The sequence below is a fragment of the Lonchura striata genome, chromosome 31, assembly GCF_050655825.1.
Source record: "Lonchura striata isolate lonStrDom1 chromosome 31, ASM5065582v1, whole genome shotgun sequence".
NCBI classification, from domain to species: Eukaryota; Metazoa; Chordata; class Aves; order Passeriformes; family Estrildidae; genus Lonchura; species Lonchura striata.
Window position 1 is genome coordinate 3,642,648 of NC_140733.1, and position 9,806 is coordinate 3,652,453.

Below are 9,806 nucleotides of genomic sequence, written 5' to 3' on the forward strand. Positions count from 1 at the left end.
TTTTGAAGGGTATAGTTTTCCTCTGAAGATCTGGTGGCAGTGGGGCCGGTCTTCCTCTGCGCCGGGGTTGCCTCCGAGCTCCGCCGCCGTCGCCTCAGCGCGCTCCGGCTGCTTCGCTGCGAGTGCCGCCGAAGAGAGAGAGAGCTGCTTCTCTGGGAATCCCGCAAAGAGAGAGAGCCAGCTGCCTCTCTCCCCAAAAGCTACCCCTTTATACCCAATAAAAGAGTGCTTGGCTTCCCCCTCTGGGTGGAACATCTCACAATAGCATGGTGTTATGTTACCAGCCCTGCATTGAATCAGTCAATGGCCCACTAACAAACCATTACCTCTTAGGAGCAAAACCGGTTCTTGGAAAAGATAACAAAACCTGTCCAACAGGTTTGCCTTCAACAGATGGCAAATAGAATACAAGCTTATCTTACAACCCAGGACACTGCTCCGGACTGAGACCCTCTAAACACCGAGGAGCACCGAGAGCCTGCGCTCTGTGATCTGCAGCAGCCATCCCCAGTGCCCAGAGCAATCCCCAGCGCCTAGACCCGGGCGACCACCCCCAGAAGAGACTTCCTGGATTTGTTATCTCTGCAGAGTGGTGAAGGAGTTTTGTTGTCATCTGGTGTTGTTCATTTTTATAGTGCTGGGAAGGGTTATGTTTGTTAAAGAAACTTCTTTTCCACTTCTCTCAGAGAAAATTCTTCCCAAATCAGGTGGGTGGGGAGGGGCCATGGGGGTTTGTTTTCTGGTGGCTCCTTCCAGAGGGTTTTCTCCCAAATTTGCCCTAAACTAGGACAAATATTTTGCTGCCCATTTCATGGCTGGAGAGAGTGAAAAAAAAACAACCTGTTCTAATCATATTTTGGTTCCAATTACTTTGTGTTAGTATGGAGCAGTTACTGGCTATGTTGTTTGAATTCATAGTGTCTTTTTAGAGTGGAGGCCTGTATGTGTTTCTGGTCCCTAGGGTTTTTTGAGATCTTAATCCCTCTATGGTCCCTAGGTTTATTTTCTTATCCAGGAATAGCTCTGGTATTGTCCCTAATACATAGTTTTTGCAGTAGAAGGGCACTGACCAGAATATCCATCGGGCTGTGCTAGGGTGTGATGGCATCCAGGGGGTTTATGAAGGTGCTGAGGTCTGTTCCAGGAATGCATGGCTCATGGTCCTGCTTGTGCAGCCAGTTTGTTAGAGGGGAAGCAGGGGATGAGGCTTCTCAGCCTTTGCTTTCCTTCTTCTCCTCTGAATCTCTCAGCTCCCTATTAGAGAATGTTCCGTCTCCCCTGACTGTTAAAGAGACCATCTTCCTGGTGTTTAATCTGGTAAGCTTTCTCTCTGCAGTCTGCAGTCTCTCTAGAATGAGGGCTGTGATTTCTAGAGGGGCTGAAGAGACCCCTGACCCATAAGTAGACCCAGGTGTGAGAAATCCTGAGTGGTGTGGGAAATGGGGGGGACGGGAATTGGCACATAGACTGTTTTCCCACATTCAAAATGATTTTACTGATTTGCCTAAAGTAGGAAGGTATGAACACTTATTGGTGATAATAGATCACTTGACTCACTTTGTAGAGGCATTCCCTACCTCCAGGGCAACTACACAAACAGTAGTAAAAATACTATTAGAAGAGATAGTCCCCCACTACAGACTAGCAGAAGTAATAGACTCAGAGAGAGGGCCACTCTTTGCCTTCAAAATAAATTAAAAAAGTAGTTACAGCTCTAGGAACAAAGTGGCAATATCATACCCCCTGACATCCACAAAGCTCAGGTAAAGTGGAAAGGGTAAATGGGAAAATTAAGAAACAACTAACTAAATTGATGTATAAAACACAATCATCCTGGGTAAAAATGTTTGCCTTTAGCCTTATTAAATATAAAAACTCAGCCCAGAACCGATATTGGAATTTCTCCATTTGAAATGCTTTCTGGGATGCCTTATGACATGGATTCTCCTACAGATCACCCTGAAATAAGTAATCAACAAATTAACCAATCTGTCATGCGACTTGTGAAGGCTCAGGAAGGGCTTAGAAGAGCTGAGTTACTAGTGCAACAACCTCCTTTAGACCTAGCAATCCATAATATAAATCCAGGTGATAAGGTGTTAATAAAAAACCTAGAAAGAAACCTCACTACCCCCAAATTGGGAAGCCCCCTATGTTGTTTTACTCACTACAGAAACTGCAGTCAGAACCGCTGAGAAGGGGTGGACCCATGCGAGCCGAATAAAGGGAGCGATTCCTGCTGCTGCCAAAGAGCCCTGGAGAAAAACCAGCCAGCCCGGGGACCTTAAGGTCACATTTAAATGGACTGAATGGACTCAGTAAGTATTGTATGAACCAGCTGGTAGAGTGAGATATTGGACTATGGATATCCTATAACTAATGATTTTAGAGTATATGGTACAAAGAAGGATTGTGATTGTTACCCTTTTGTATGCTATATTTGTAAAATTTGCAGGAACGGTGGTGGGTCCATAGTTACAGAGGCACTCCTCCTAGGGGTATTTGTAAAGGTGTTATCAGTTAGAAAGAGAACTGACAGAGTCAGTCCTAAGGATTGGAGAAGAGAACGGGACCCTACCAAGGGAATCCAAGAGTGGTGGGAGGTGTTTACTAAGGGGGCTAGGCCTGAAAATTTTTGTTTCCACTCCAATGAACCAATTCCCCTAATTGTTCAAATTATAAAAGGGAATTGCTGGAAAACTTTACCTGGGATTCAGTGTGACTCACCACAAATGAAGGATAAAAGCTGGGAATCATTCAAAAAGAGGCAGCAAAAACAGAGTAAGGGTCCTCCTGAAGAATATCCTTGCTCCGAGAAGATGGTGCGCCTCGCGGCTCGGAGCAACCAAGTTGGCGAGAGAGGCAGAGGGATAAGATGCGGTGGAGGAAAGAGCCCTCAGACTGGGACAATTCAAAGTATTTCAAGAACTGCCTCAAGGATACTGATCTCCCAAGGGTAAAGGTGAGCCCGGCAATAACATGTCAAAACAAACACTGGGAATGGGGAGATAATGATAATCAAACCCTGGGGCGGTTTGGACTCCACCCTTGCTGGCAAATCCTGTGCACATTTGTTATATGTTGTACCTGGCCTGGTCAAGGGGACTATGCACACCAGCCATTTAATTGGACTCTGACCAAAACAGACCAAGGGAAAGTTGTTAAGCATAATGCCACCACTGTAGCTCCCATTTTTTTGTTACTAACAAAGACTTGGTAAACTCTATGTGGGGATGGAGTAAACCTGAACTCCAGGCTACCTATTGGTGTCCTGGTTCCAATCCTGGGAGGGGATATTGTCATTATCCTGGGGAATATCTGTGTGAGTATTGGGGCTGTGAAACCATAGCAACCGCCTTGGCTGTCACCCATCCAGATAAATTTTTAAAGGTCTCATGGTACCCTGAGGGGTGCAAAACTCCGGGGTATGGCACTCAAGGAGAAATTCTGTATAAGGGAGATTGCAGGTCCCGTAATATTGTTGTTACTAAGTTTAACTTCCAGACCTTACATTTTTAATAAAATCATAGACATTGTAAAAGGAAGACTGGAGGTAGCTCATCTAATGCTTATTAGAGATAGGTACGAAACATTGCCCAGGGGCTTAGAAGTAGATGAAACCCTGGTCTTAAGCTTCCATGAGTTGAAATGTTTTAATGAACAAATTGGTAAAGAGAAAAGGGGGATTGTAATAAATAAAAAGGTATTTGTTCATCAAAATGAGCATTAAAGGAGATAAGAATTTGAACTGAGTAGGGAATGCAACTAGGATAGAAGACTATGTAACTAATTATATACAAGTTAACTTTTAGGCCAAGGACAATCTGCAAGGAAGATGAGGAGCCTTCATTCCTACGACCACCAAGGGCAGAACAAAAGACCCCCCAGGAACCAATTGCACCGACGCAGAGTGCATAGAGAGAAAATACATCAACTGGAAAAAAAAGGGATTATAAAAACAAAAAGGTCAAAGGGGGAAGGTGCGCCGTGGCAGAGCAGAGGCTCCCCAGCCACCCAGCGCTGTTCTTTTGCTTAATACCGCTTGCTTAATAAATTCTTGTTAATTGATTTATCTGAAATTAGCCTCCCCAATTGAATTTGTCCATAACACCCCTGGCCCACCAGCAGGAGACGGGCGGCACGGCCTGTCCCCCTGGCCCAGCAGCAGGGGACAGGGGGCACGGACTGTCCCCCTGGCCCAGCAGCAGCCCCGTGCCCTGCCCAAGGCGCTCCCAGCAGGGGCTGGGCCCCAGAGGCAGGGGGAGACCCCAGTCCCGGGGCAGCGTTTCTGCCCCGTCCCCTGTCCAGCCCAGCCTGCCCCATGTGCGCAGTGACCGCTGGCACGGGCTGCCCTGGACACTGTGACCTGCTGGGGGCACTGAGAGCTGCCCCGCTGTGACACTGCCCTTGGGATTGCACAGGCACCAAACAAACCCCAGCCAGCACCGCCCCTTGTCATGTCCCAGGCACTGGAGAGCATCAGAGCCAGCCCCGCTCCTGGTGATGTCCCAGGCCCCACAAGTGTCCCAGGTGTGGGAAGAGCTCATCACACGGCTCAGCCTTGACCCCAAACCAGCAGAGGCACCACGAAGGGCAGCCCTGCGAGTGCCCCAGTGTGGGAAGAGCTCCGTGCGCTGCTCCAGCTCCATCCCCCATGGGAGGATCCGTGCTGGATGATCCCCAGTGAGCCCCGGTGGGCAGAGCCCTGGTGACCTGTGGTGCTGCTGATCCATGTTGGGAAGACACCCGGCTGGAGGGGATCCACATCCTCCTGGCTCCCCGTGGCCTGGATTTTATTTTCATTTCTCTTTGCCCTTTCAAAACTCTTAAAAGCAGGCAAAAATAAAGATGTTGAGCTAAGACAAGGATAGGGACATGGAGGGGGGGGGGTCTTGCAGGGGATGTGGGGGATGCTGGGTTTGAAGGACTTGAGGGTTCCTGGGAGGGACCTGGGAGTTGCTCAGGGCTTTGGGCACCCCAGGCTGAGCGGCTCCAGTTGCCCTGGGAGACGCTGGTGGAGGTTCTGGGCAGCTGGTCAAGGATCCCCTGCCCTGGAACTGTCCCCATGTGCCCCATCCCAACGCCTCGTCCACCTGCAGCGGCTGCCCCATTCCTTACTCCCCTTCCATACTCCCCTGGCCCCTGCCTGTTCCCGTGTCCCCCCGTCCCGTTCCCATCCTGCTCCCATCCCAATCCGGACCCCATTCTTGATCCTTGTACCGTATTCCCTGTCCCTGTCCCTGTCCCTGTCCCTGTCCCTGTCCCAGTCCTATTCCCTGTCCCCATTCCTGGTCCCTGTCCCCATTCCCTGTCTCTGTCACCACTCCCAGTCCCTGTCTCCATTCCCATTCCCCATTCCCTGTCCCCATTCCCATTCCCTGTCCCCATTCCCATTCCCTGTCCCCAATCCCCGTGAGACATTAATTTTGAAGAATTAAGAATTTTAGGAAAGTTAAGATGATAGTTAAATTAGATGTTGCTGACTTATCGGAAGTAGATAAATCGGCTTTGTTCATAGTTAACAGTAGCTGGATCTTAGATAAGATATCCAGGATCTATTAACTCATTGCTTGCCAGCTTTATGCTTGGGTAGCTGTGCTTATCATGTGAAACAGAATGTGATCAACAGATTTCAGGGACACAAAAACAGTTGCAGACTTCCCATACTTTAGGAATCCATTAAGCACAGGAAAACGGCAAGGATTCATTTGTCACGTGTGCATGGGAAAGGCAGAAAGGTCAGAACGAGGAAGACTTATTTTACTTCTTCATTTTGGAGACCCCTCCCCAAAATGGACCCCTGACTCATTTCAGGGAACAGAACTACACATGCTTAATTGCCTTTTTGCCAATTAGCATGTGAAGCGGATCAGAGGAAGTGACAGGGATATGAATATGCATTCATATTTTGTGTATTCAAGACTTCTGTAAATATAAAAGCTTTGTAATACCTGTGATTTTTGCAGTGTGCATTAGGGAATTATCCCAGGTACTGCCTGGCTGTCTCAATAAACATACACTTTCTAACTTTAAACTCTTAGAGAGTTTTTGTCCATCTCAGTTGGATATCGATATTAGATTGATATTCATATTTTAGTAAATCATTGTCTTAAAGATGTCCTAGTATGTGCATTAACATGTCTTTTCTTAATATTCGAGTAATTATTCTTGCATTGCTTCAAGATAAACTGGTATGATTCAAAGAATATCCACTGAGGTACACATAGAACATCGATTTGTCATAAGCAAATTGCAGTTGCAGAGATTTTCACTGACATTCTGCCACTTGTCATCATTTTAAAAGTGAAAAGTCAGCTATTAAAGTCAATAACAAAATTTCTAACTTCTAACAAAGGGAAAAAAGTATATGGTTTGCACTAGATAAAATATAAATACAGAAAATGTCTCCCAACCAAGTTCCTTGCCCTGATCAAAACATCTCCCAATCAAGTTCTTCGCCCTGAACCTGGCTGATAAAGACAAATATTTTCAGTAAATGTGGATGAAACTTTACATAAGTTAATAGTATTCAAAGTCCATGTTCTGTTCCTATTATTATTTTTATACAAAGAAAAAAGGGGAAAGGGGTTGGATTGAGGGTACACCCTCCTCCCCTCTGAGTCTGTTCTCATGTTTTACAATAAATCCTACAACAGTACAATACAGCTGCCTAAAATATGGACACTGGAAACCACAGACAGCATTACAAATGATCACCTGCCTCATGGACAGTTCATAGATGGATTTGATTTGTTTACAAATTATTTCTCATGTTTACAAACAGTTTTTCTGTTTACAGATTGTTTTCTGGAAGTTTGGTTTTTCCCCAAGGGATCAAGTGCTTAAAGGTTGTTCTTTAAAATTGGGTTTTTCTCCAAGTGTTAAATGGGCTCAGGGTTAAATAGCTTTCTGCTTTTAGAGATAAGTTCAATTTGTAACCAAGAAGCATTATGCCTGTGGCCTGAGTTCTCCCCTAACAGTTCCTGGAGGGGAATGCTGCAGCTCCAGTGCAAATTAGATGCACGCTGTCCTCTGTCACCATGTTGGCAAAGGGCCCTTGCAGATGGGTGACAGAGAACAATACACAGAATTTTATACAGAAAAGAAGGGTGAGGTGTTACCATGATTGACAGGGGTCTTGACCAATCAAATATCTCCCAAAACTGCAGGCACCTCACGGGCCAGAACCTGAAGGGGCGTGGAGCTCAAACCAATGAGAGCTTCCAGGCCTGGTCTTTCAAATGCCCTGTCTAAGGGGGTGCTTGGGAAATAAAATCTCTCTGTTGCCCCATGAACTCGGGAGGAGCAGTCTTTGTCTCCTGTGCCCTCGCTGCCCCACGAGACCAAAGAGATGTTCACCAGGGCCCTCCCTGTTTGTGGCCGTCCATTGCCCAGCTGAGCAGGCAGCCAGTTGTGTTTGCAGTGAGCTGCCACAGGAAGACACACAGCAGCTGGAGATTTGAATAGCAGGGCTTGGGCCAATTCTTCTTCTTTCAGAGTGCAAGAAAGACGCAAAAGCACAAGGAAACATGGCAGTGTTTTAGTGGAGTCTCTTTGTCCTGTGACGTTCAGTAGCTGTTGGTGTTTTTGTGCTGCTGGTAATCCCTTCCATGAAAAAATCATTCCGGGAAGGAGCAACAACATCTGACACGCACCAAGTGTTGCCCCCAGTTGCTCCAGGTGCTGCTACCAACAGCCCCTGTAGGACGGAGCACAGCCCCCAGTGCACACCAGCTTTGGCTGCCCTCGGGCAGAGAAGCCCTTTTGGGGCACAGGTTTCTGGGGCAGGAGACGGGCACCGGTGCTGCCAGGGCTCGGGGGAACTCTGCTTGGGCGGGGACTGTGCCTCACCTGCTGCTGTCAGCGCTGCCCGGGCCCCAGGGCTCAGAGCAGCATTCCTGCCCTGGTCCACACGTTCCCGGTCTGTGTCCCACGGCTGTGCTTAGGATGGCCACCATGTGGGACGTGTCCCGAGGAGGCCGTGCCAGCTTCTGTGGAGGCCCCGTGCCCTTCCCGCCGCGGCTGCGTCGGCAGCTGCGGGGGCTCCTGCTGCTCTGAGCCCGCAGAGCAGGGCAGCGTTTGCTGATGGGCTGAGCCCTTCCTAAAGATCCTGTTGGGCTGTCTGACACACCTGGGGCAAGGCATTCCTTCCAACCTGGGCCACTCTGGGGGGCTGGGGGTGGCCCCAGGGCAGGTGGCAGTGAGTGCAAGGGCCCTTGGTGACACGGTGCAGCATGGTCACCGTGGAATGGAACGGGACAGGGATTCCAAGGGCCCTTGGTGACACGCTCTGGCAGAGGTGTTGGCAGTTACAAGTTACAGTTACACTCCAGAGTGCTCGGTGCACACGACGAGAGAGGACGCGAGAGAGCGGTTCTGTGAGGAGCCCTCGCACAGCCACTCGTTCCTTGCTGACCCAGAGCTTTCCCAAGGTATTACTCCTGCAGGTGAGCTCGTGGCCAGACCAGAGCACTTGGTGACCCCTGGCCTTCCCGAGGCATCTCTTCTGCAGCTGCCCTCGAGGGCAGACCGTGGCATTTGCACCATCCTTGACAGGAGTCTCCTTTCCTTGTGGCTGGAGCCCCCAGGACCAGAGAGCAGGACTTGCTGTCCTGTAGCCTTGCCAAGACTTCACTCTTGCAGGTGCCCTCAAGGCACAACTGCAGCACTTGCTGACTCAGACCTTTTCCTTTTCACCTTCCACAAGCAGCCATGAATCCAGGCAGCGACGTAGAGCTCAGACCTGCGAGCGTGCCCAAGCTGGCCTGGGGGAAGGAGGAGAAAGAAGTTCCTGGAGCTGCCCGAGCACAGCAGCCTGAAGAGGTGGAGCAGTTCCAGCCACGGCAGAAGGGTGAGTGGAAGAGCTGGGCCACAGGGATGGTGCCTGCAGCCAGCTTGGCCCCATGCCATGCCATGCCATGCCATGCCATGCCATGCCATGCCATGCCATGCCATGCCATGCCATCCCATCCCATCCCATCCCATCCCATCCCATCCCATCCCATCCCATCCCATCCCATCCCCTGGGGCCATGCCCATGGACAGGATGGAATAGGGGCCAAGCAGACACCCCACAGCCGTGCTCCATGCCCTGGGCCGTCACGGGGCTGTCCCTGCCTGGGCAGCGCAGGGCTGGGCTGTGTTCTCCGGCCTCTCCCGCAGCCCCTCAGCTCGGGCTGCGCTCGCTCTTTGCCAGGTGCAGCCGTGCAGCGCACACGAGAGCAGGAACGCACCCGTGGCCGCTTCCGCAGAACAGCGCAGGTACCTGCAGCCATCCCCACCTGGACTGGGCCTGCTGGCACTGCTCAGCCCAGCAGCACGCCTGCAGCACTCCATGGCTTCTTGCCCTTCTCCTACAGCTCGTTTGCAAATTCATCAAGAGAATTCGGCAGGAAGAGACCGGCGCCATGGGCCCTGGGCTCCGAGCCTACTCAGAGCTCCTCGGACATGAGACCAGTGCCGCCCTGCTGGATTTGCTTGTGCAGAGGGGTGTTTCCAGAGCAGAGCAAGTAGGCAGCTGTGGCCAGGCTTCAATTCCCCCATGAGTCACATGGCTTCCCAAGCCACAGTGCTGGGCCCTGTGAGCCTTTGAGGCCATCACATTGTGGTGGGAAGGGAAGCACTTCTCTGGGGACACTGGGAACACTGCTCCCTCTGGCAGCTTCCCAAGTCTCCCTGTGCCTTCTCCAGGTGCCTGCCATGGTGAGGTACATCCACCAGTGGCTCATGGCCAATGATTCTGCAGAGCACAGGCTGGACAACGCCCTGCTGTATCTCACAGAAGCGCAGCCAAATGACGCAGTAAT